Source organism: Medicago sativa, chromosome 8, assembly GCF_051527215.1.
Source record: "Medicago sativa cultivar Bolivia chromosome 8, Bolivia_mono, whole genome shotgun sequence".
NCBI lineage: Eukaryota > Viridiplantae > Streptophyta > Magnoliopsida > Fabales > Fabaceae > Medicago > Medicago sativa.
The window spans coordinates 58,759,687-58,782,299 of NC_140756.1; the positions used below are offsets into that span (position 1 = coordinate 58,759,687).

At 38.9% G+C, this 22,613-nt stretch overlaps 1 pseudogene across 1 annotated transcript; it reads right to left on the reverse strand.

Moving 5' to 3' along the window:
* Positions 1 to 19,126: 19,126 nt before the first annotated feature.
* LOC146899979 (polygalacturonase-1 non-catalytic subunit beta pseudogene) lies at positions 19,127 to 21,402 on the reverse strand (annotated as a pseudogene). Its single transcript, XR_015024263.1, has one exon. The product of XR_015024263.1 is annotated as a polygalacturonase-1 non-catalytic subunit beta pseudogene (transcript).
* Positions 21,403 to 22,613: the final 1,211 nt, after the last annotated feature.

Sequence of the window (22,613 nt, forward strand, 5' to 3'; positions counted from 1 at the left end):
TCAACTATAACCTGGAGCTCGCCTTGCGACAATTTGGTTTCCCGATGAAAGGAAAGCCCATCAATCTTGCTACAGCTCCTTACTTCTTTCACTACTCCAATGCTCCCACAAGAATAAGAGAGGATTTCATAGAAGCTTGGTCCAAACTTCGGAAGAAAGAGGTAAAGCATATGGGTGTAAGGTCCGGTGTTGCTCATGAGGCCTATACACAGTGGGTGATAAACCAAGCTGTGGAGATTGGTATGCCTTACCCCTCTATGAGATATGTGTCTGCATCTATTCCTACCATGCCTTTGCCTCTACTCCCACCTACCCAGGAGATGTATCAGGAGCATCTAGCTATGGAGAGTCGGGAGAAACATCAGTGGAAGACTAGATGCTATGAGGCTGAGAACTTGATCATGACTTTGGATGGAAAGGGTGAACAGCAGACTCATGAGGTCTTGACATTGAAGAAAGAGTTGGCTAAAGCTAGGAAGGAAATTGAAGAGAAAGATAGGTTGCTTATGAGGGACTCCAAGAGGGCTAGGGGTGTCCGTAACTTCTATGCACGATACTGCAGCTATGAGTCTGAATCTGAGGATGATGCTTCCACTCCCTATGCTTGAGGATCTCCATTTCCTGTTATTATTTCCATTTGTTTATGTTATTTTACATTTCAAAGTCTATCCCTTGGCTTAGCATTTCAAAGGGAATCATCTTGTAAAACTATATGTTGGTTTCCCGTTTATGTTAATTGTTGTTTAGTAATGTTTACAAGAGCTCCAATTTGTCTAAAATCCTTCGATAACATAAAAAGAGTCTTTTTTGCATATGCATTTACACATTTCATGCATCATATGCATTCAGTGATCACAAAAGACTTCTCTCGTGCTCATTGCCTCCTGGTTTTGTCCGCCGCAGTCTGAAAAGTGGCTCGTGCTCGTAAGGTTTACCAACCAGATAGAGTTCATCAAACAAGATTTTACAAGAGAAGAATCATGGCTAACTTTGAAGAAGAAAATGCTCAGCTCCGTGCCGAATTGGCTGCTATGAAAGAAGACTTGGCTAAGGCTCATGACACTATGTCCACCATGATGGCTGCACAAGAACAACCAGCCACATCTGTCCCTGTTTCTACTGAAGCAATTCCATCTATCCCACTATCCACTGTAGTGTCTGATGCTCGGTTTGTCATGCCCGATGGGCGTCCTTATGGGCTCTCAGCTTTCTATTCTCCTAATACTGCTGCTGGTGTCTCTGGTTTTGCTGGTCAAGGACAGATTCCCGTATCCACCTCTATGCCTCAAGTGACTACTGTTGTTACCGATCCTATTGTCCACACTGTGCAACAGGTAATTGATGTCGATACTCCGCGTGGACAAAACCCTGCAATGGAAGCTATGAGACAACAGTTAAGAGAATTGGCTGGAGAACTCCGTGAGGTCAAAGCTAGCCGTGGGAACAATGTCTCTGCTAAGGCTCGTGATCTATGCCTGGTATCCCAATTTGAGGTTCCTAAGAAGTTCAAGGTGCCAGATTTTGACAAATACAATGGATCTTCCTGTCCAAATAGCCATGTCATTCGGTACGTCCGGAAGATGGCCAATTATGCAGATAATGATGCACTGATGATACACTGCTTCCAGGACAGCCTAGCAGAAGATGCGGCAGATTGGTACACTGGTTTGAGCAAAGACAACATCCATACTTTTGAAGAACTTGCAGCTGCTTTTGAGAGTCATTATGAGTTCAATACCCGTCTGAAGCCGAATAGAGATTCTCTTAAGTCTTTGTCTCAGAAATCAGATGAAACCTTCCGTGAATATGCTCAGAGGTGGAGAGGGGCAGCTGCCCGTGTTTCTCCTCGGCTTGATGAGGAAGAATTAACACAGACATTCCTGAAGACTCTGAAGAAGGAATATAAGGAAAGAATGATAGTCTCTGCTCCAAACAACTTCTCTGACATGGTTACTATGGGAACTCGTCTAGAAGAGGCTGTCAGAGAAGGTATCATTGTTCTTGAAAAGGGTGAATCTTCAGCCAGTGCACCAAAGAAGTATGGTAATGGCCACCACAAGAGGAAGGAATCCGAAGTAGGGATGGTATCTGGTAATCAGTCTACACCTGTTAATGCTACTCAATTACCTTTGCCCTATCAATACATGCAGTACTCTCAACATCCTTTCTTCCCGCCATTCTATCAGCAATATCCTCTGCCACCGGGTCAACCACCAGTGCCCGTTAATGCCATTGTTCAGCAAGTACAACACCAGCCTCCTGCTCAACAATAGCAGCAGCAGCAACAGGGTCCTCGGCCCAAGACTTATTTTCCACCAATACCTATGCGGTATGCTGAGTTGCTCCCAACTTTACTTGCTAAGGGACATTGTGTCACGAAGCCAGGCAAGCCTCCGCCTACACTATTGCCTCCCAGATTTCGTCAGGATCTCACATGTGAATTCTATCAGGGCGCTCAAGGCCACGATGTTGAAGGTTGCTATGCTCTGAAATATATTGTGAAAGACCTGATAGAAATAGGACGGTTGACTTTTGAAAATAGTGTTCCTCATGTTCTTGACAATCCACTTCCAAACCATGCTGCTGTTAACATGATCGAGGCTTTCGAAAGAGTTCCTGTTCCTCAAGAGGATCCCATGTTGGATGTCCGCAATGTTGTTACTCCCTTGGTGCCGCTACATGTCAAACTCTGTCAGGCTTCTTTGTTCAATCACAATCACGCTTCTTGTCCAGAATGTCTTCAAAATCCTATGGGTTGTTGTGTGGTACAAGATGATATACAAAGCTTGATGGATGACAAGCACTTGATTACCAGTGATGTTTGCGTGATTGTGCCGGTGTTTCATGACTCTCCTGCTAAAAGTGCATCTCAGACCAAGAATGTTGAACCCTTGGTGATCAGGTTACCTGGTCCGGTATCTTATGCCTCTACAAATGCAATCCCTTACAAGTACAATGCAACCATGATTGAGAATGGAGCGGAAGTGCCTCTGGTATCTCCAGCTACGGTTGATAATGTTGTCGGAGAAATTACAGTTCTGAGAAGCGGAAAAGTCCGTCCACCCTTGTTTCAAAAGAAGGTAGTTACACCTGTTGCCACAATAACTCCACCAGTTGCTCCTCCTGTTGACAAGAACCCCGGCCCAACAGGCCAATCTATTGACGAGTCTAATCTGGACGAAATTCTGAGGCTTATTAAAAAGAGTGACTATAAGATTGTCGACCAGCTGCTGCAAACTCCGTCAAAGATATCCATCTTGTCTCTGCTCTTGAGCTCAGAAGCTCACAGGAAAGTGTTGATGAAGGTACTGGAACAGGCCTATGTTGATCATGAAGTCTCTGTGGATCAGTTCGATGGAATAGTGGGTAACATTACTGCTTGCAATAACTTGGGGTTTGGTGACGATGAACTCCCCGAAGCAGGGAAACATCACAACTTGGCTCTGCATATCTCAGTGCACTCCAAGTCTGACATGATATCCAATGTGTTGGTGGACACTGGATCATCCTAAAACGTAATGCCTAAGTCTACACTAAGACAGTTGAGTCATCATGGAATTTCTCTGAGGGGAAGTAGCTATTTGGTTAAGGCTTTTGACGGATCTCGCAAAGATGTTCTTGGGGAAGTAGACTTGCCAATCACCATTGGTCCTGAGACATTCCAGATCACTTTCCAGGTCATGGACATCAATGCTTCTTACAGTTGTCTCCTCGGAAGACCGTGGATTCACGACGCTGGGGCAGTAACTTCTACTTTGCATCAAAAACTCAAGTTTGTGAGGAATGGTAAGCTTGTCACTGTACATGGTGAAGAAGCATATCTGGTTAGCCAAGTGTCATCTTTCTCTTGTGTTGAAGCAGGGTCCGCTGAAGGGACGTCATTTCAAGGTTTAACTGTTGAGGGTGCAGAACCCCGAAGAGCTAGTACTGCTATGGCTTTATTGAAAGACGCCCAGAAGGCTGTTCAAGAAGGGCAGGCTGCCGGCTGGGGCAAAGTGATACAGATTTTGGAAAACAAGCGTAAAAAGGGCCTGGGATTCTCCCCAACCTCCGGCGTTTTGACAGGAACTTTCTACAGTGCTGGGTTTATTAATGCTATTGCTGAAGATGCTGCTGAAAGTGGTTACGTGCCTACATTTGTTGTACCAGGAGGCACTGTGAGAAATTGGGAGGCCATTGATGTTCCTTTAGTCATGCATGCTTCCATGTAATGTGTCTTGTTGCTCATGTTTTCTTTGTTTTCAAAATAACAATCCTTTCGCTCTGCCCAAGGCGAAAGTGATATCAGTGTAAGGGCGTGTTTGTTTCGGCATTGCCGTTATCAATAAAAGTTGTCGTCTTTCTCGCGACTCTTTGTAATTTTTAGTGCCTTTTTCTTGGAAATAATGGTAATGCCAGAAAAAACCAAAACATTTGTTATTTTCTTATTAATTCCAAAAATCTGCATGAAAAACATTTTTCAAAAAAACATCCCAATCATACTATGCAGATTGAACCACAATAAACCCGTTGAACACAGTAACCCTATGGTTCCTCCAAATTTTGAATTCCCTGTATATGAAGCTGAAGATGAGGAGGATAATGAAGAGATACCGTACGAGATCACTCGACTGCTTGAACAAGAAAGAAGAGCCATTCAGCCTCACCAGGAAGAGATTGAGCTTATCAACCTGGGTACTGAAGAAAACAAGCGAGAGATCAAGATCGGTGCTGCACTTGAGCCAGAAGTGAAAAAGAAGATTACTCAGCTTCTCCATGATTATCCAGATGTCTTTGCATGGTCCTATGAAGATATGCCGGGTCTAGATCCCAAGATTGTGGAACATCGGATACCGACAAGACCTGAGTGTCCTCCTGTCAAACAGAAATTGAGAAGGTCTCGCCCAGACATGGCTCTTAAGATCAAGGCTGAGGTGCAAAAACAAATTGATGCAGGTTTCCTCATGACAGCTGAATATCCTGAGTGGATTGCCAATATTGTACCAGTACCAAAGAAAGATGGGAAAGTTCGAATGTGTGTTGATTACAGAGATTTGAATAAAGCCAGTCCGAAGGATAATTTCCCATTGCCTCATATTGATGTGCTTGTTGACAGTACTGCTCAGTCTAAGGTGTTCTCTTTTATGGATGGTTTCTACGGTTACAATCAGATACGAATGTCACCTGAAGATAGAGAAAAGACGTCCTTCATCACTCCGTGGGGAACGTTCTGTTATAAAGTGATGTTGTTTGGCTTGATAAATGATGGTGCTACCTATCAAAGAGGAATGACCACTCTGTTTCATGATATGATTCACAAAGAAATTGAAGTATATGTTGATGACATGATTGTGAAATCAAGTGATGAAGAACAACATGTTGTGTATTTGAAAAAGATGTTTGAAAGACTGAGAAAGTACAAGTTGCGGTTGAATCCTAACAAATGTACATTTGGTGTAAGATCTGGAAAATTGCTAGGCTTCATTGTCAGTCAAAGAGGCATTGAAGTTGACCCTGATAAAGTCCGAGCCATCAGAGAAATGCCGGCCCCTCAAACTGAAAAGCAAGTTAGAGGTTTCCTCGGACGCCTGAATTATATTTCAAGATTCATATCTCACATGACTACTACCTGTGGACCAATTTTCAAATTGCTCAGAAAGAATCAGCCTGTTGTATGGAATGATGAATGTCAGGAAGCTTTTGATAGCATTAAAGAATATCTGTTGGAACCACCTATCCTTGTCCCACCAGTAGAAGGAAGGCCTTTGATTATGTATTTGTCAGTGTTAGATGATTCAGTGGGTTGTGTTCTCGGTCAACAAGACGAGACTGGAAAGAAAGAACATGTTATCTACTATCTGAGCAAGAAATTCACCGACTGTGAGACTCGGTATACAATGCTTGAAAAGACTTGTTGTGCTTTAGCTTGGGCTGCCAAACGCCTGCGTCATTATATGGTAAATCATACAACTTGGTTGATATCCCGAATGGATCCAATCAAGTACATCTTTGAAAAGCCTGCTGTTACTGGAAAGATTGCACGTTGGCAAATGTTGTTGTCTGAATATGATATTGTGTACAAAGCTCAGAAAGCGATCAAAGGAAGTATCCTTGCTGAGCATCTTGCTTGTCAACCTCTTAATGATTACCAGCCGATTAAGTTTGATTTCCCTGATGAAGAGATTATGTATTTGAAAGCAAAAGACTGTGAAGAACCACTGATCAATGAAGGGCCGGATCCCAATAGCAAATGGGGATTGGTGTTTGATGGTGCCGTTAATGCTTATGGTAAAGGAATTGGGGCCATCATTGTAACTCCACAGGGGCACCACATTCCTTTCACTGCTCGAATAACTTTTGAATGCACAAACAACATAGCTGAATATGAAGCATGCATCTTGGGCGTTGAAGAAGCCATTGATATGAGAATTAAGCACCTTGACATCTATGGAGATTCCGCACTTGTTATTAATCAGATAAAGGGTGAATGGGAGACTCATCATGAGAAGCTGATCCCTTATCGGGACTATGCAAGACGTCTGTTGACATACTTTACAAAAGTTGAGCTGCCCACATCCCTCGGGATGAAAATCAGATGGTTGATGCTCTTGCAACCTTGTCTTCTATGTTTCGTGTGAACCATTGGAATGACGTGCCCGTGATCAAAGTGCAGCGTCTTGATAGACCCGCTCATGTGTTTACTATTAAAAATATGCCAGATCAAGATGATCAAGATGTGAATAATGGAAAGCCTTGGTATCATAATATCAAACAATTCTTGCAGAATCGTGAATATCCACCTGGTGCTTCCAACCGGGATAAAAAGACTTTGAGACGATGGGCTAGTAAATTCCTTCTGGATGGAGAAATCCTATACAAGAGGAACTATGACATGGTCTTGTTGAGATGTGTTGATAAGCAAGAAGCTGAGAAATTGATGCATGATGTACATGATGGTACTTTTGGGACCCATGCTTCGGGCCACACCATGTCAAGGAAACTGTTAAGAGACGGCTATTACTGGATAACTATGGAGCGTGACTGCCACAAACATGCTAAGAGATGCCACAAATGTCAAATTTATGCTGATAGAATTCATGTGCCTCCGCATGCCCTCAATGTTATCTCTTCCCCATGGCCTTTCTCTATGTGGGGCATTGACATGATAGGAAGAATTGAACCAAAGGCTTCCAACGGACATCGTTTCATTCTAGTGGCAATTGACTACTTCACCAAGTGGGTTGAGGCTTCCTCCTATGCAAATGTGACCAAGCAAGTGGTTGTCAAGTTTATCAAGAATAACATCATCTGTCTATATGATGTTCCCAACAAAATCATCACTGACAATGGTTCCAATCTGAACAATAGCATGGTGCAAGCTTTATATGAAGAATTCAAAATTGAACATCACAACTCTTCTCCTTATAGACCTCAGATGAATGGTGCAGTTGAGGCTGCTAACAAGAACATCAAGAAGATTGTTCAGAAGATGGTCACTACTTACAAAGACTGGCATGAAATGCTACCTTTTGCCTTGCATGGTTACCGTACTACAGTGCGTAGTTCAACCGGGGCAACTCCTTTCTCTTTGGTATATGGCATGGAAGCAGTTCTCCCTCTGGAAGTGGAGATTCCATCTCTTCGAGTAATCATGGAAGCGAAATTAACTAAGGCTGAATGGTGTCAAAGTCGGTATGATCAATTGAATTTGATTGAAGAGAAATGTATGGATGCTATGGCTCATGGACAGTTGTACCAAGTGCGGATGAAGAATGCTTTTGACAAGAAAGTCCGACCTCGAGAATTCAAGGAAGGCGAACTTGTATTGAAAAGAAGGATAAGCCAGCAACCCGACCCAAGGGGCAAGTGGACACCTAACTATGAAGGTCCTTATGTTGTCAAGAAGGCTTTCTCTGGTGGTGCTTTGATTCTTACACACATGGATGGTGTTGAGCTTCCAAATCCTGTTAATGCCGATATAGTCAAGAAATACTTTGTCTAAAAAGAAAAGAACAGCGTGGTAGGTCGAAAACCCGAAAGGGCGGCCTAGGCAAAAATGCGCTTCCCGGTGGATCGAAAACCCGAAAGGGCGATCCAGGCAAAAGTTAGGGACAAAAAAAATGGATATGAAAAAGCTCGCTGAGATTGTACGCAACTCAGGCAAGAATGAGCGCCTCGATGAGCCGAAAACCCGAAAGGGCGGTTCATGCAAAAATGAGGTTGATAAAAGACAAGTAACTATATCTGGCAAATCACCATCACTCCTTGGGGCATCTGCAACTGTCAATGATCATCTTCATCAGAAGCTTCTGTACTTGTAAATTCAAAATTTCTATGAAATGTAGCGGTCATCGTGTTCAATGTACCACCAACCAATAAAATTACCATTATCCAAGCCTTGTAAATCCGTGAAGTCATGCCTTTGGGCTGACTCTCACTCTTCTACATCAATTTGAGCCTGTGCTTTTGTTTGAAACTCTATTTTTCTTTCTATTTTCAATGCTATATACAAAATATTTTCTTTTCATCTTGATAAAGTCAATGTCTGAAACAAACATTTTTTGAAAACTAAAAAATCTTTTTCTGTCTGTTTTGAAAGCAAACCTGAGCAATAGGGTACATTTCAATGAAACATGCATGAATAAATGAATGTCAATGTCTATTTCAATACATGTTACAAGCAGGTTACTCCCCAGGATGATCTGTGGTCAATGGCAAGAATGGAAAAAACAGAATGAAAAATCAGAAAAAAAATACAAATAAAAAGCTCGCTAAGTTGAAAACCCGAAAGGGCGGCTTAGGCAAAAATGAGCACCCCGCTGACTGACAACCTATGAAGGCAATTCAGGCAAAAATGGGGCAATGAAAAGAATTTTATTCCCCGGTGAATCGAAAACCCGAAAGGGCGGTTCAGGCAAAAATGGGATTGAAAATTGAAAAATGAAAAATGAAAAATGAAAGAATGAAATATTGAAAAGCATTGACCACAGATGCGAACATCCAATGTTTACCCAGCACTGACACGCCTAGCAAACGGCGACCTGTATCCAAGAATCTTCCAAGGTTCCTTTCTCTACAAGTTTTATTGCCCTCAGCCATGGTATTGATACATCTTTCAACGACGGTCCCTCCAAAGAGGATTTCCATGTGAATACGTTGCAGCACGAGCCACTACGTGCCCAATCTTCCGATGTTTTGTCTATCTCTGTGAAACTTTCTTGTCAAATTACAAACCAATCATGCATTTCAAGCATTCATACATGCATAATCATGCATTTTATGTGCTCATACATTCAATAATTTTGTTATACCATACATACATATTGCATTTCCAATTCAACTCAATTTCAATTTCCAACTCAACTCAAATTCCAATTTCAATCCAATCTCAATTTCAATTCAATCTAATTTCAACTGTCAAACTCAATTTCAATCTCCAATTTCAATCCAATCACAATTTCAATTTCAACTGTCAAATTCAATTCAATTTCAACCTTCAATCCAATTTCAATGTCAATTTAACTCAATTCAATTTCAATCTCCAATTCAAGTCAATTCCAATCTCCAATCCAATGCAATTTCAACTTTTCAGTTCAATTTCAATTCTCAAATCAATCCAATTTCAAATTCTCAATTCAATGTCTATGTCTATGCTTACTCTCAATTTTCAATATTTCCTCCAATGTCAACGTTCAACTCAATTCAAGTCAATATCATTTCTTGGGCCAACAATAATGGTCATGCCTATCTTCAAGTCAAATCAATGTCAATTTACTCTCAATTTGTATCGGTCCAAATCAAACTTCCAATTTGTATCTTGTTATCAGTCAAGTGGCTAGTTCGATCCAAAGAACAGCTTGTACCTGCTTATCTACCTATACTTCCGGACAAACAACAAGTTCGATCCAAAGAACAGTTTGTACCCAGCTTATGCTTTGTTATCAGTCAAACGACAAGTTCGATCCAAAGAACAGTTTGCACCCACTTACATGATGTGGTGATGATCCAGCGGCGAGTTCGATCCAAAGAACAGTGTGTATCTACCCTTTTGTCTATATCTCCAGCCAAACAGCCAGTTCGATCCAAAGAACAGTTTGTATCTGTCTATCTGTTTGTATCTTCAATCAAGTGTCAAGTTCGATCCAAAGAACAACTTGTATCTGCCTATATGTCTGTGTTTCCGGTCAAGTGCCAAGTTCGATCCCAAGAACAGCTTGCACCTATCTCTTGTTTTGTATTCCTTAGTCAAGTGGCTAGTTCGATCCAAAGAACAGTTTGTACCCTGTTTTCTATCCCCTGGTTTGTCTACCCTGTCAATGTCCACCTGAATCCCCAGTGACATGACATGCTCCATAGACTCCAGTTGTTTGTCTTGCATTCATAATCAAAATATTGCATGACATTCATGATTCTGAAAATCCGAGAGCGTATTTTTATGTCCAAAAATAGTGCAAATGTTAATATTTAAGTATCTTCGTCCTGTCAACTCAAAGACGTCGTCTCTTGACTCTCCGGACAAAGAAACTTAAATAGAGGCAGCTGTTATACCCTAATTTTGGACCTAAAAATACTTGTTCAATTCTTCTTTTCTTGCATTTCAAGTCATTTGAATATGTCTCTGATCAATTGCATCTTTCTCTGCATCTTATTTCAATATTGTTTGCAAAATTCATGAAAAAGGGCATTTTAGTCATTTCCTATGTTAAAATTTCTTTCAATCTTTGAAAATTGTTTGAGTCTTTTCAACTGGTTTGAATAAGTCCTTATCTCAATTCTATGTCAAAATCCATTTTAAAAATTGCATCTGAAGTCACTTTGAGTCAGTTTAGCCCCTAGGGGCATTTTAGTCTTTTCATATGTCAACACTCTGTTTAATTTCTAAAAGTTGTCTCTGAGGCCTTTCAATTGGTTTAAATAAACTCTTTCCTTGATTTCATGGTAAAATCCATTCTTTAATTGCATCTGAGTCATTTTTAGTCGTTTTAGTCCTTGGGGGCATTTTGGTCATTTCACATGAAATTTTGGCAGAGAGAGGTTACTTTAAAGTACCTCATTTAGGTAATTGGTTCGTTTTAGTCTGTTTTGTTATTTTTAATCGTCTCACTTTACGTTATTTTCAATATTAAGTATTTAAATCAGTTTTAGTCAAAAAAAAATTTATTAAGTCCTCAAAGTCTTCAAATTTGCATTTTAGTCCTTGAGTCAAACTTTTTGTTTTTAATCTTTTAAGTCAATTGCAGAATAGTCCATATTTTGTCCAATTTTATTTTTTTTAGTTTTTTTTATTTTGCAGGTTGGTCCCTTAATTTCCAGAAATTGCAAAAACGGGCCCTTAAGTCCAAATTGGTCCAAGGTCGAATCAAGGCAGGTCCAAGAACACATGTCAGAATATCATTGGGTCAAAGGCCACATGGCAGCCTATAAAAGGGGCCAAGTCATCAATACACAAAGGAGATACCATTCAATCACTGACACATCATCAGAAAACCCTAACAAACTTTCTCTCTCTCTTCCAAACTCTAGCCACCGTAACTAACTTTCCACCACCACAAAAACAACCGTAACAGAATCTCAGCCACCATAACAAACACAAAATCCTCATCAATTCAACACAAAAAACACATCAATTCAACACGATTTCCACAGAAAAACCAAAGCTCAGAATCAAAATCAAGAACACGAAGGAACAATCACAAACCCTAGAAATTTCAGAATGCAAATTCAAGGTCAAATGCGAAGAATTCGAAGTGATTCTCAGTGATTCATCAGAGAATCATCATCATCGAATCACCACCTCTGCAATTCGAGTGCGAATTCACCATTGTCAACGGTGAACTCAAGCACGATCACAGAGGGTTTGAAAGAAGCGAGAAGAAGAGAATTGAAGCAAATCCTGAACTAGTGAAGAGGAAAAGAACGAAGAACACCGATTTATTTTCGGTTCAACTTACCAGAAGCTTCGCAGGATCTAATCGTTCGAATCTCCAAACAAAATCAGGTAAACATACAAAACCTTCTCGTTTTTTGCTTCAAATCATCATCGAAGGCACAAAAGTGAAAATAAACGGTGAATCGAAGTGAAAACTTCGAAAAGATCAGAAAGGTTTGAAACGAAACCCTAAAATGTGAAATCACGAAGGTTCACCGTTTATTTTTCAAATCAGAGTTCAAATTCGTCATCAGCATAGAAAATAGGTCAAGTTAGGGTTTAGTTTCAAGAAGATTAGCAAAATTTTTTGAAACCCTAGAACGTAAGATTCGAACGTAGATCTGTTCGAATTTAAGCCTCATTTCATGAAAACAATCTCAGATTCGTAAAGAGGGGAGGAAGACGAAGAGTTCTGGGTATTTACATTCAAAAAATAACGTTAGATCATCGGAGAAGATGAAGATTCCGATGAATCTTCATCCCTCTCCGCCGTCCTCCGCCGTCCTCCCCAGTTTACGGCAAGGCTGAGTTTTAGAGAGAAGATGAGAGAAGAACGAATGAAGAGAGAGAAGTTAGGGTTAAAAATGAGCTGAACCGGCCTCTGCTTGTTTATAAAGGGAAGTGAACCAGACCGGTTCAGTTGAACCAGTCTGGTTCGTCCCTGAACCATGTGTCTAGGCCGTCTGATCTAGGGTTTGGGATCCTGGATCAATCCAACGGCCCTGATGAGTTTGGATGATCCAGGATCCATGCAGGTTTGGGTTGGGCCTATTTCCTTCGTTTTGTTTTGAATTTCTTGCTATTTTCCACACTGCTTGATGCTTTTTACACCCCTGTCTCATTAGAAAATCCTTTAAAAATTCCTAAAAAAATTCCTATGTGTTCTTGATCTTTTTCTTGATATTTTTGTGATGTGTTATGTGTTAAATCTTGATTAAAAATATGTGTGGTATTTTCTTGCTAATTGTTACTATTTCAATTGAAATTTGTGGAATTTTATATGTTCTTTAGCTTTTAAAAATCCTTTAAAAATTCCATAAAAAATTTTGTGTATGTTTCTTGTCAATTTTGTGATACATCTATGCATTTAGTTCACTGAAAATTTTGCCAAGAGGTGTTAACACATTTTCTTGCATTATTTCTTGTTTTTTTTATGTGAAAAACCTCTAAAATTTGTTCAATTCTATGCCATGTTCTTGATGACTATTTGATATACATGATATGTGTTTCTATGAATCTTTAGCCACTGTTTGTACATAATTTTGATGCTTGTGTGTGGATCTTGGTTAGTTGCTTGGTTTACAAGTCACATTTGTGAATAAATAATGCACATATGTCTAAATTCACCTTAAAAATGTCAAGTCCATCATATTGCCCTAATTCTCACTTTAAGACTTGATTCTAAGCCTTTTGAAAAATGTATGAGAATGTGAGGATTTTAGGCAATAAGATTCTTACATTTTGTGGGTGAATTTTAGTCATATTTTGCACTTGTTTTGGCTTTATTTTGTGTTAGTTTCCATACTTTTGCTATAGTATTCCTTGCCTTATTTCCCTTTATATTATCATGTGCTACTAACCATTTTCTTGTGTTTCATGTCTCATACATTCCATAAGCATATTCCATCCTTCAACCTTAGCTCCATCTCTTGCACTTTAATTCCTATGCTAAGACTTAGAAATTTTGCAATTTCCTTTATGTCTAAATTCTTGCAAGACCATAGCATGTATCTAGGCCAATGATGTAAAGGACAATGGACTCTAATGATGTACACCGACACAAGCACCGACACATGCACACACATCACATAGATATTTTAGATGTATGGCTAGGATATGCATGTTTAGATGTATGTTTAGGATTGAATGTTTAGATGAATGCCTAGGATTTACACTTAGAAAAATCATTTTCCAAAAACAACTTGAACAACATCACTCAAATCTTCTTTCATAATAAACCTTGGGATCCAAAATCCCATTGTATTCTCTTTTATTTTCTTAATCAAATTTCAACAAAAATTAATCATACTTGACTCTTTTTCCAAAATAACTAATCAAACCCCACTTTTTCTTAAATCCCAATGCTCATGAAGCCTCTCAATCTCCATTCTTTCAAATTCCATTTTCCCAAACTTAAAATCAACCAACAAAAACAAAAACATTTTTTGGAAGAGAACTACGGTGGATTTGATCCCTTAAAAGGGTACGTAGGCAAGGAATCAAAATTCCTTCAATTCAAATAAAATAAAAATTCAAACACTTTCTTCTCCCTGCAATTCTTCATTTAGAAAACCTTTAGGCTTAATATCACTTTCAAAATAGCATTTAAAAATAAAGCGCGCGCGTAGAAATTAAAGACGGTTCCTATAGGATACTATAGTCGTTATGGGTGCCTAACACCTTCCCGTAGCGAAAACAACTCCCGGACCTCGATTCTCAAGGGTTTTGCTTACTTTTTCCCTTCCCAAGAAAAAATAAGATATCACCGGTTAAAAAGGTTCAAACGTAATCAATGTTTGACACCCGAAAACCAAGATAAAACAGTCGTTTTGTTGACAACCTGCCTATTTGTATGAATGGGTAGACGACTTACAGGATTGATTTGCTTTTGCTTGTGAGTTGCTTGAGGACTAGCTTTGAAGTTACCTCTTTTTCCTTATGCTCGGGGGTCTAGTTTAGGGCTCTGATTAGGGTGTCGGATTTATGTTATTATTTTCTGTCTTGTTGAGACTTGTTGCTCATTTATATTGAGATTTGAGATTTTATTTGGTGATGAATTATAAGACCTATGGCATGGTTATGGAGAATTGTTTATGTTATTGAAATAAATTTGTATGATGATTTTCCGCTGCGAACTTTTGAGAACATAGTTATGCATGTTTGAATTAATCGAAGATGCAACATCTAAACACTTTTGAATAATTCTATTATTTGCATGATTTATTGAGTTAAAGGGGTTTAGGGTGTTATATAATTCTCGAACGATTTTCTACAATGCAGTAGTTAATCGCACAATTGTAGCTGATCTTATTTTATCTTGGAGGTGGCGTGGTTGATAGTTTATCTTGCACAATTTTGGGCAGTGCCACGAACGTCTTAGAGAGAGTGATGTGGTCGTGACTCAACCTAGCAACAACTTCGATAGATGAAAATTCTTTTTTTCAAAACACAATTTGAATATCGAAATATATCAGTTTGAAAGTCCAAAATCCAACAATTTTAAGACGGACTAAATGCAATCAACAACACCTTGTGTGGAGCTTTATAATTCTATTCAATCATTAATCTTCCAGATAACCATATATACTTCTCCCACACCATTGTTTTCGATTATCATCATTAGAAATGATTAAACCAATGAAATTGGAGTTGAAACCAAATTATGGTTAATTTACTCATTTTAATTAGGAGTCTGTTGTTGATTTCTTCCAATTGAAAGCAGTTTTATTGCTGGGGAAAATAAAGGTTGACATCCTTTTATTTGTACCACTCTTGTACCACCCTATGTGGCATCGACATATTGATAATTTCATATCAAAACCACAACCTCTCTCTAATCCACTACTTTTCTCTCTCGTCACAGTATGTTTCCTCTTCTCTCTCGACAGACCTCAGACCACAATCACCGCCGTTCGCTGACCACCATCGCCACCGTACAATTGTAACCCATCACCGAATCACAACCCCTTCCTCTCCATCTCCATCTCTACCAGCGTTTTGGTTTGTTTTTCAAAATCTACATCTTCTTCCGTCAATCACCACCACCACTGGCGTTTTTTTCTTTCTTTCAGATCTATGTCTCCGGCGGCCACGAGGTGGAGGGTTGGTCGGGGAATAGAGAGAGAAAGAGAGAAAACAATCCGACACCGGCAAGGTGGATTACGACGGAGTTCGACGGTGACAAGACGGCCGGTGGTCGGATAAGAGAAAGAAGGAGAGAGTGTGTGTAGAAGGGAGATAATTGAGAGAGAGAAGAGATATTATTTTTAATGACATGGGTTGTTCTTGCCTTACTCTCCCCAATCGGTTAAAATCACTGATTGGTAATTTCATTTCAAAAATCAAAATTCCATTTTTAATTCAAAATGAAATTAGTTTGTGTGTTGGAATTGGATGGGAATACTACAGGATACAACAAGAAAAAATGCATTCTTCAAACTTCAAAGGAGTATTCAAATTCAATGAAAACCATAAGAGGGGCTTTTGGGTCCAATTAGCAATACCAATGGAGGTGTGATTCATAAATTCTGCTTCCAAAACGATTGTCATGGGGAAAGGCTTGATCTGCTTCTCAATGATTTCATATATTTATCCATAGTATTTCGTTTGATAACATGTGAAGAAGAAGAAGAAGAGAGAGGATTGAGAAAGAAAGCCCATGAAAATTGAAGGGAAAAAAGGAATAGTACAAACTTTTCTCTCTCCTCTAATTATCTCTTCCATCTTTTTGTGTCTCAACCTTTGGATCAATCCAAAAATTTAAATATTGCACAAGACATACAACAAGATAGTAAAAGGCAGGAGGGGATCATATCCCTAAGACTGGTATAAAGGTGGTATAGAAAGGTGGTATGTCAACCTATCACCACTCTATTACTTTTAGAGGGAGGCTGATTGTTTGTTTTTAAGGGGTCTCAAACATATTTAGGGGTGTTATTCTTATCCACTATTATGGTATGCTTTTTTCCTTATCAAGCTTTGATCAACTTCTTAATTCTGTTTTTCATGTTGTTGCATACTATTCTGATTTATATCTTAAAAGGAGGATAATGAATGTTTGGAAGACATTACATACGAAACCGACCAAAAGCATTGTTATTAAATTGAAATTACGTGTTTGTCCATCATTTGTTTGTTATTTTACCATGTTACCAATGATTGGTTGGTTCTTTTCAATGGTGCTCAAATTTCATCGCTAACACGCTCGTATGGTTTTACATAGCTCTTGGAAATTCAGGGGCCAAGACATGCGAATGCGAATGCGAATATTTGGATTTTGGATTTATCCTATAAGTTATTTAATATTTTATGTCTATTGGAAGAAGATAAATTTCTACATTCTAACGAATCAATATTTAAATTTTGATTGGAAGAGGTAATAGTTAGTATATATAAGTTGCCCTATTTGACTTATTAAATATCTTTTACTTTTTGTTTCATTTTCTTCACTGAAGTTTTTTTTTTTTTTTAAGAAGTTAAAATGAAATTTATTAAACTTGCAATGAATCCTAACCAGCACAAGGAGTGCTAGGCTAGGAGTCTTAAAGTAGCAACATACAAAGGATAAATGGGGAGCCTCCTAAGGAAAACCCATACACTCGTGCATCAATGACAAAATCCAAAAAACCTATAGGAAACACCTCTTAGCAAAGAGCTATCTCAGAAAACAATAAAAGGAGACACCAAAAACATAGCTAACACCACAATCAAAGACAAACCTTCCCACAGCGACATAAACAAAAGTTGACCAAACTCATTAAACATCATCAAAACTGTCACAAAAACAACTTCCACCACCTACATTCTACTGCTCGCACACAACCCCCGAACAACAACGTAAAAACCTACACAACAACCAACAACCTTTGAAAAAGAGCCGGGAATAAAACCCCAAAAACACCATTAGCTCTCCCAAGCACCTTCGCCCAAAAACACACCTCCCAAAAAACCGCAAAAACCGACCACTACAACCCAACAACCCACCTCTGGCCCGCTAGTGAACCACCATGACACCAATAACCACCAAAAAGACGACCACAAAAAACCACCAAATAGCCGCCTTTCACCGCTATGCGCTGTCTCTCACCACCTTTGATCCACCACTACATCACCTCCTCAGCACCACTTAACCACCACCCCATAACCTCTCGCCGGCGCAACAGCCACACCACCTAACCACCATCGATCCACCCCATAACCATTACATCCTCACCAACGACCCACCACCAAAAACTAGTTGAGAAACACTCATAAAAGGAACATATCTGAACACCACTGAAACGGACCAAGGAAGCTGTACAGGGGGGATGAAGAAACAACCAGAACCACCTTGAAAAACCACCACAATCGCAAAGGGTATAACAGATCTAAGGAGAACCCCATCGCGACGGCAACGATATGGGAAAACCAAGCCGCCGACGCACCCACCGGTCAAAACAAGAGCGTGCCAGGAACCCATCCTTTCGGCGAAATCACAGCCGAGAGAACAGTGACCATAGGTGGTGCGGATGGTTGTTCCATCTTCGCACCACCAGCCACCACCGTTTACATTGTGAACAAAAGATAGTTGGAAAAAATGGGCGGCGGAGACAAGCAGTTAGAGAGAGTTCAAAGTCGCTTCTTGTTTTTATAATACGTGCATTTTTCTTCACTGAAGTTAGTACAACATTTAGTAATTTTACTCGTGTTTTTTTTTCTATGGATCGATGTCACTTTTTTTTTAACATGCTGTAAGAATTTTTCGTGCTGTAATCGAAATTCAAAAACCAACATGTTTTATATCTATACAATTGGTGACAAACACTAGGCATGCTATAACACAATAATTGGAGAGTTGTTTTCGCATCAAAACAAAGTAACTGAGAGCATCATTATATACATCAGATTTAAAGCACAATATCTCCTCCAATAGTGTGGTTTTTATAAGCTTTCCAGCAATTGAATCACCACAACTTGCCACTCCTCAAACTTCCCACTCCTCATTATAACATTTTTTTTAAAAGTATAGAAAAAGATCATTAAGAAAGTATTTTAAAAAGATAAAATTAAGACCACTTTATATCATAAAAAAATCACTAGTTTGACATCTCATATTTTTAACACTCGTTCAACACATGGTTTATCTCTATCTCACTTTTTCTATCATATAATAATATCATTGTATATATCTCTTTCTCTCTCAAAGATCACCCATATAGGGAGGGTGTCAACCCAATTTTTTTCTTCAAAAACTTTCACTTGATATGTCTCCTACTTTACATAGAGAAAAAAAAAATAAACAAATGTCGGTTCCAAATTAAATTTAACAAGTGATCAACCAAATTAACATGTATTCCATGTTACTAACAAGTTTATCTTTTTTCAGTAAACTATACATTTTATGATTCCAAAAATTGTTTGATCGAAGCCATATTTAATAAAAATCCATTCTAGTTAGCCAACATAAACCCTAAACAAACAAATTATAAGTTATTAAATGGATTGCTATTTCATGACACGTGAAAACACTAATAATATTAAGTTACCATTCATTAGAACCCAACCATTAAACACTTACACAAGAGAATCTGATAATGCATGTTCGTAAGTTTGACAAAATTATGATGCTACCGTGTGATTTTCACATTGGCACCTTATGATTTTGTCAATCTTACATTCAATCCAAACATGCAAATAGTAAGTCGATAAATAATTCATTTTCTTCAAATGGAAAACCACTTATTTCTAAAACTAGGAATGAAAACTAGTAATTTGACATGATATAGAATTAAACACATATTGACTGGGGTGGAAATGCTGTTTTAGTCGGTAGTAGTCCATGTCATGTCATTCTCAAAGATCCAATGACACACTTCAATCCTACCCGGACCAGCCCCAAGAGCCATGAATGCACCGTGTGTTGGGCTCCAAGCAGTTGTATCTAAGTGACAAATAGCAACACCATGGTTTATCTTGACCTTAGACTCAGGATCCAAAAGATCTGCTTCATAAACGCGAACCTTTGGAACCGAGTGGCAATAGTATAGCAAATAAGGGAACAAACTTTGGTGACACGACACAGATTCAGTAACTTTACCCCCATTGATCCCTTTAACCCTTCCAACCATGACATTCTTACCCGACCCATTTACACTCTCAGTTGACCGAACAGTCACATCATGACCCAAAATTGAAGTTGCAAAGTCAATCATGTCTTCAAGCGAACCAACACAACGTTTGGTCTCGCCCTGACTCGGCGCCCTCTCACACTCACCCAACGAGCCCACTATCATCTTATCCATCGACGAATTCTCAGACACCTTAAAAACTTGCTTCAACTCATTCAACTTAGATGATGCAAAGGGCAATTTGGTCAAAATGGTACGTGGTAAAAACGACCTTTGTGGTAATTTATCCTTAATATCTGGCATAGGCATAACCACCCCTTGCTTCAACATCTTTTCCCGGAAAAACTTACCAGGTTGAACCCATTTTTTTACCAAACTAACACTATCACTAACAGAATTAGTTGAAGAAGAAGATTTCTTAGTATAACCAGCAAAAGAAATACCTTTTTTATCGTAATCCTTAAACGTGTTATTAACACCATAACCTTTGAATGTTACCTTATGATCCGCATCAGCACCTTTAGCATACCCTTTGAAACTGTCGGTTCCTTCGTTAAAAGATTTACCATAGTTATCAAAATCAACATGGGTCCCACCCGTTGAGTCCTTAGCATAGGAACTAAACGAGTCAGCACCAACATTGGCTTGATCTCTATAGTTTGAGAATTTTTCAACAGCACCTAAACTTCCACGTGCATAATTTTTGAAATTTTCTGTTGGATTATTCATATTAACACCGTAATTAACGAACGTGTCTTTATTACCTGTACCTTGATCCGCATAACTTGAAAAACCTGAAGAAGCAACATTGGAGTCTGTTCCATACGCCGTGAACTTGTTTTCGGCACCTGCGGAGTCTTTTCCGTAGTTGCCGAAACTCTGATCACCGGTGTTTCCGGCTTCACTGTAGCTAGTGAACGTCTGTTTGTCTACCTGCAACGCCGACTGAGTACGTGGTGGACCGTAGGTTAGGCACGTTGGTGTCTTTAGCATATGCTTTGAAATCGCCCGAGCCACCGGCGGCACCAGAGCCGTAAGTGTTGAAATTCTGATCTGCAACATTGGTTTCAAGAGCATAGTTGGTGAAACTGTCGTTGTGACCGGCTGAGCTCCGGCTGTATTGCCGGAACTCGTTTATCGGATTGCTTTCGAAACCGTTGGAGTAGTTCTTGAATGAGTCTAATCCGCCGGGTCTTTCTGTGCCATAGTTGGTGAAATTCTGTCCATCATTGTAGACGGAGAATTTTCCGTCTTGAGAGTGTTTTGCAAGGCTTGGAGTTACTTCTGGGAAGCAGAGAAGATGGGCAGCCGAGCAGAACTCCGGTAGCTTCGTGGAGAGTGTGTTGGCGGCCGCGTGTTTCGCGAAAGCCGCCGTTTCGATGGCACTGAGTGGTGAGGCCTTGGAGAGAATGAAGGTTGGTTTCGGTAAGTTGTTTTTGATGACTCTATCCCAATAACGAATTGCAAAAGCTTTTGCAGTGAATGGGTTTTGGTTTTTGTCAGTGATAAAATTATTACACACTTAAAATCATAAAAATAATTAAAATTTTGGTGCTGAGGTGATTTTAGTGTTATTTTAAATTTTTAAATTGATTATGCATGATATTAATATGTACGATGTGTTTGGGTAAGAAATAATTATTGGACAAAAGAGTGATGGAAATGTGAAGGGTGCTTACTGTGAGTGTGGAGACAAGGATATAAAAGAGAAAGAGGTTGTATTTGTGCATGTTGATCTAATGTTTCTTTAGTAGTTAGTTGCTTTTCATTGAGAGTAATGTAAAAAAGAAAAGAGAAGGAAACGAGAGCCTTGAGAATGTTGGTGATTTTACATTGTGGTGTATGCACTAATTTATAGTTAGAGATATCCATTTTAGTAGGTGGGTTCAACTGATGGGAAACATTAATCTCTCATTTTGATCTAGGGATGACAATTGATCGTATATCAAAAAAGAATTTTGCTATTTGAATAACAATTTCAATGACAACTTATCGAATAACCATAATTTGCTAAAAATATAAAGTGAATATGAGAGAAAAAGTTATCATAAATATTGGTTAAAAATTGTTGTACAAATATCATTTCTCATCAGAAAAATATCTGAATATTACGATAATAAATAATATTTATTGATTTTAATTTTTGCATTTGGTTCATTTTTTTTAGGGAAAGCATTTATTTTATTTTTTTACGGTTTAATGGTGGCCACATGGGGCATTCGTTTACCGATAAGAGAGCGTTGATGGTAGGTACCCATCTAAAAAATAAAGGGGAATTAGTCACTTTAGTCCCTGAATGGGGAACGATTCGTCAATTTAGTCCCTGAATGCAGATAAATTGCAAAATAGTCCCTGAATGTAGACTTTGTTAGTCAATTTAGTCCCTGAATGCAGACTTCGTTAGTCAATTTAGTCCCTGAATGTAGACTTCGTTAGTCACTTTAGTCCCTGAAATTGACCATGCAGGGACTGTTTTGCATATTATCTGCATTCAGGGACTAAATTGACGAATCGTTCCCCATTCAGGGACTAAAGTGACTAATTCCCCGAAACTATTTGTCCAAGATTTTATTCTTAAAGCTTTTAAGATAGAGTAGTTATATATGTACAACCATTTGAGACAACTTTGATGACAACTTTCATTTTTTATCTTCTCATTGGTCCAAAATAATAGAGAGAGAAAAAGGAAGAGAGAGAATACACATATAATGTGAGTATGAGAGAGAGAAAATTGTCAAAAAGTGGCTGTACAAATATCATTTTCCTTTAAGATATCCTTTTATAACTTTCTTTCGTGTAATTTTTAAAATTGTCTATACTATTTTTATCAAGAATCCTAAACAAACAAGTCTACAAAATGTTTCTGTTTTTGATTAGTT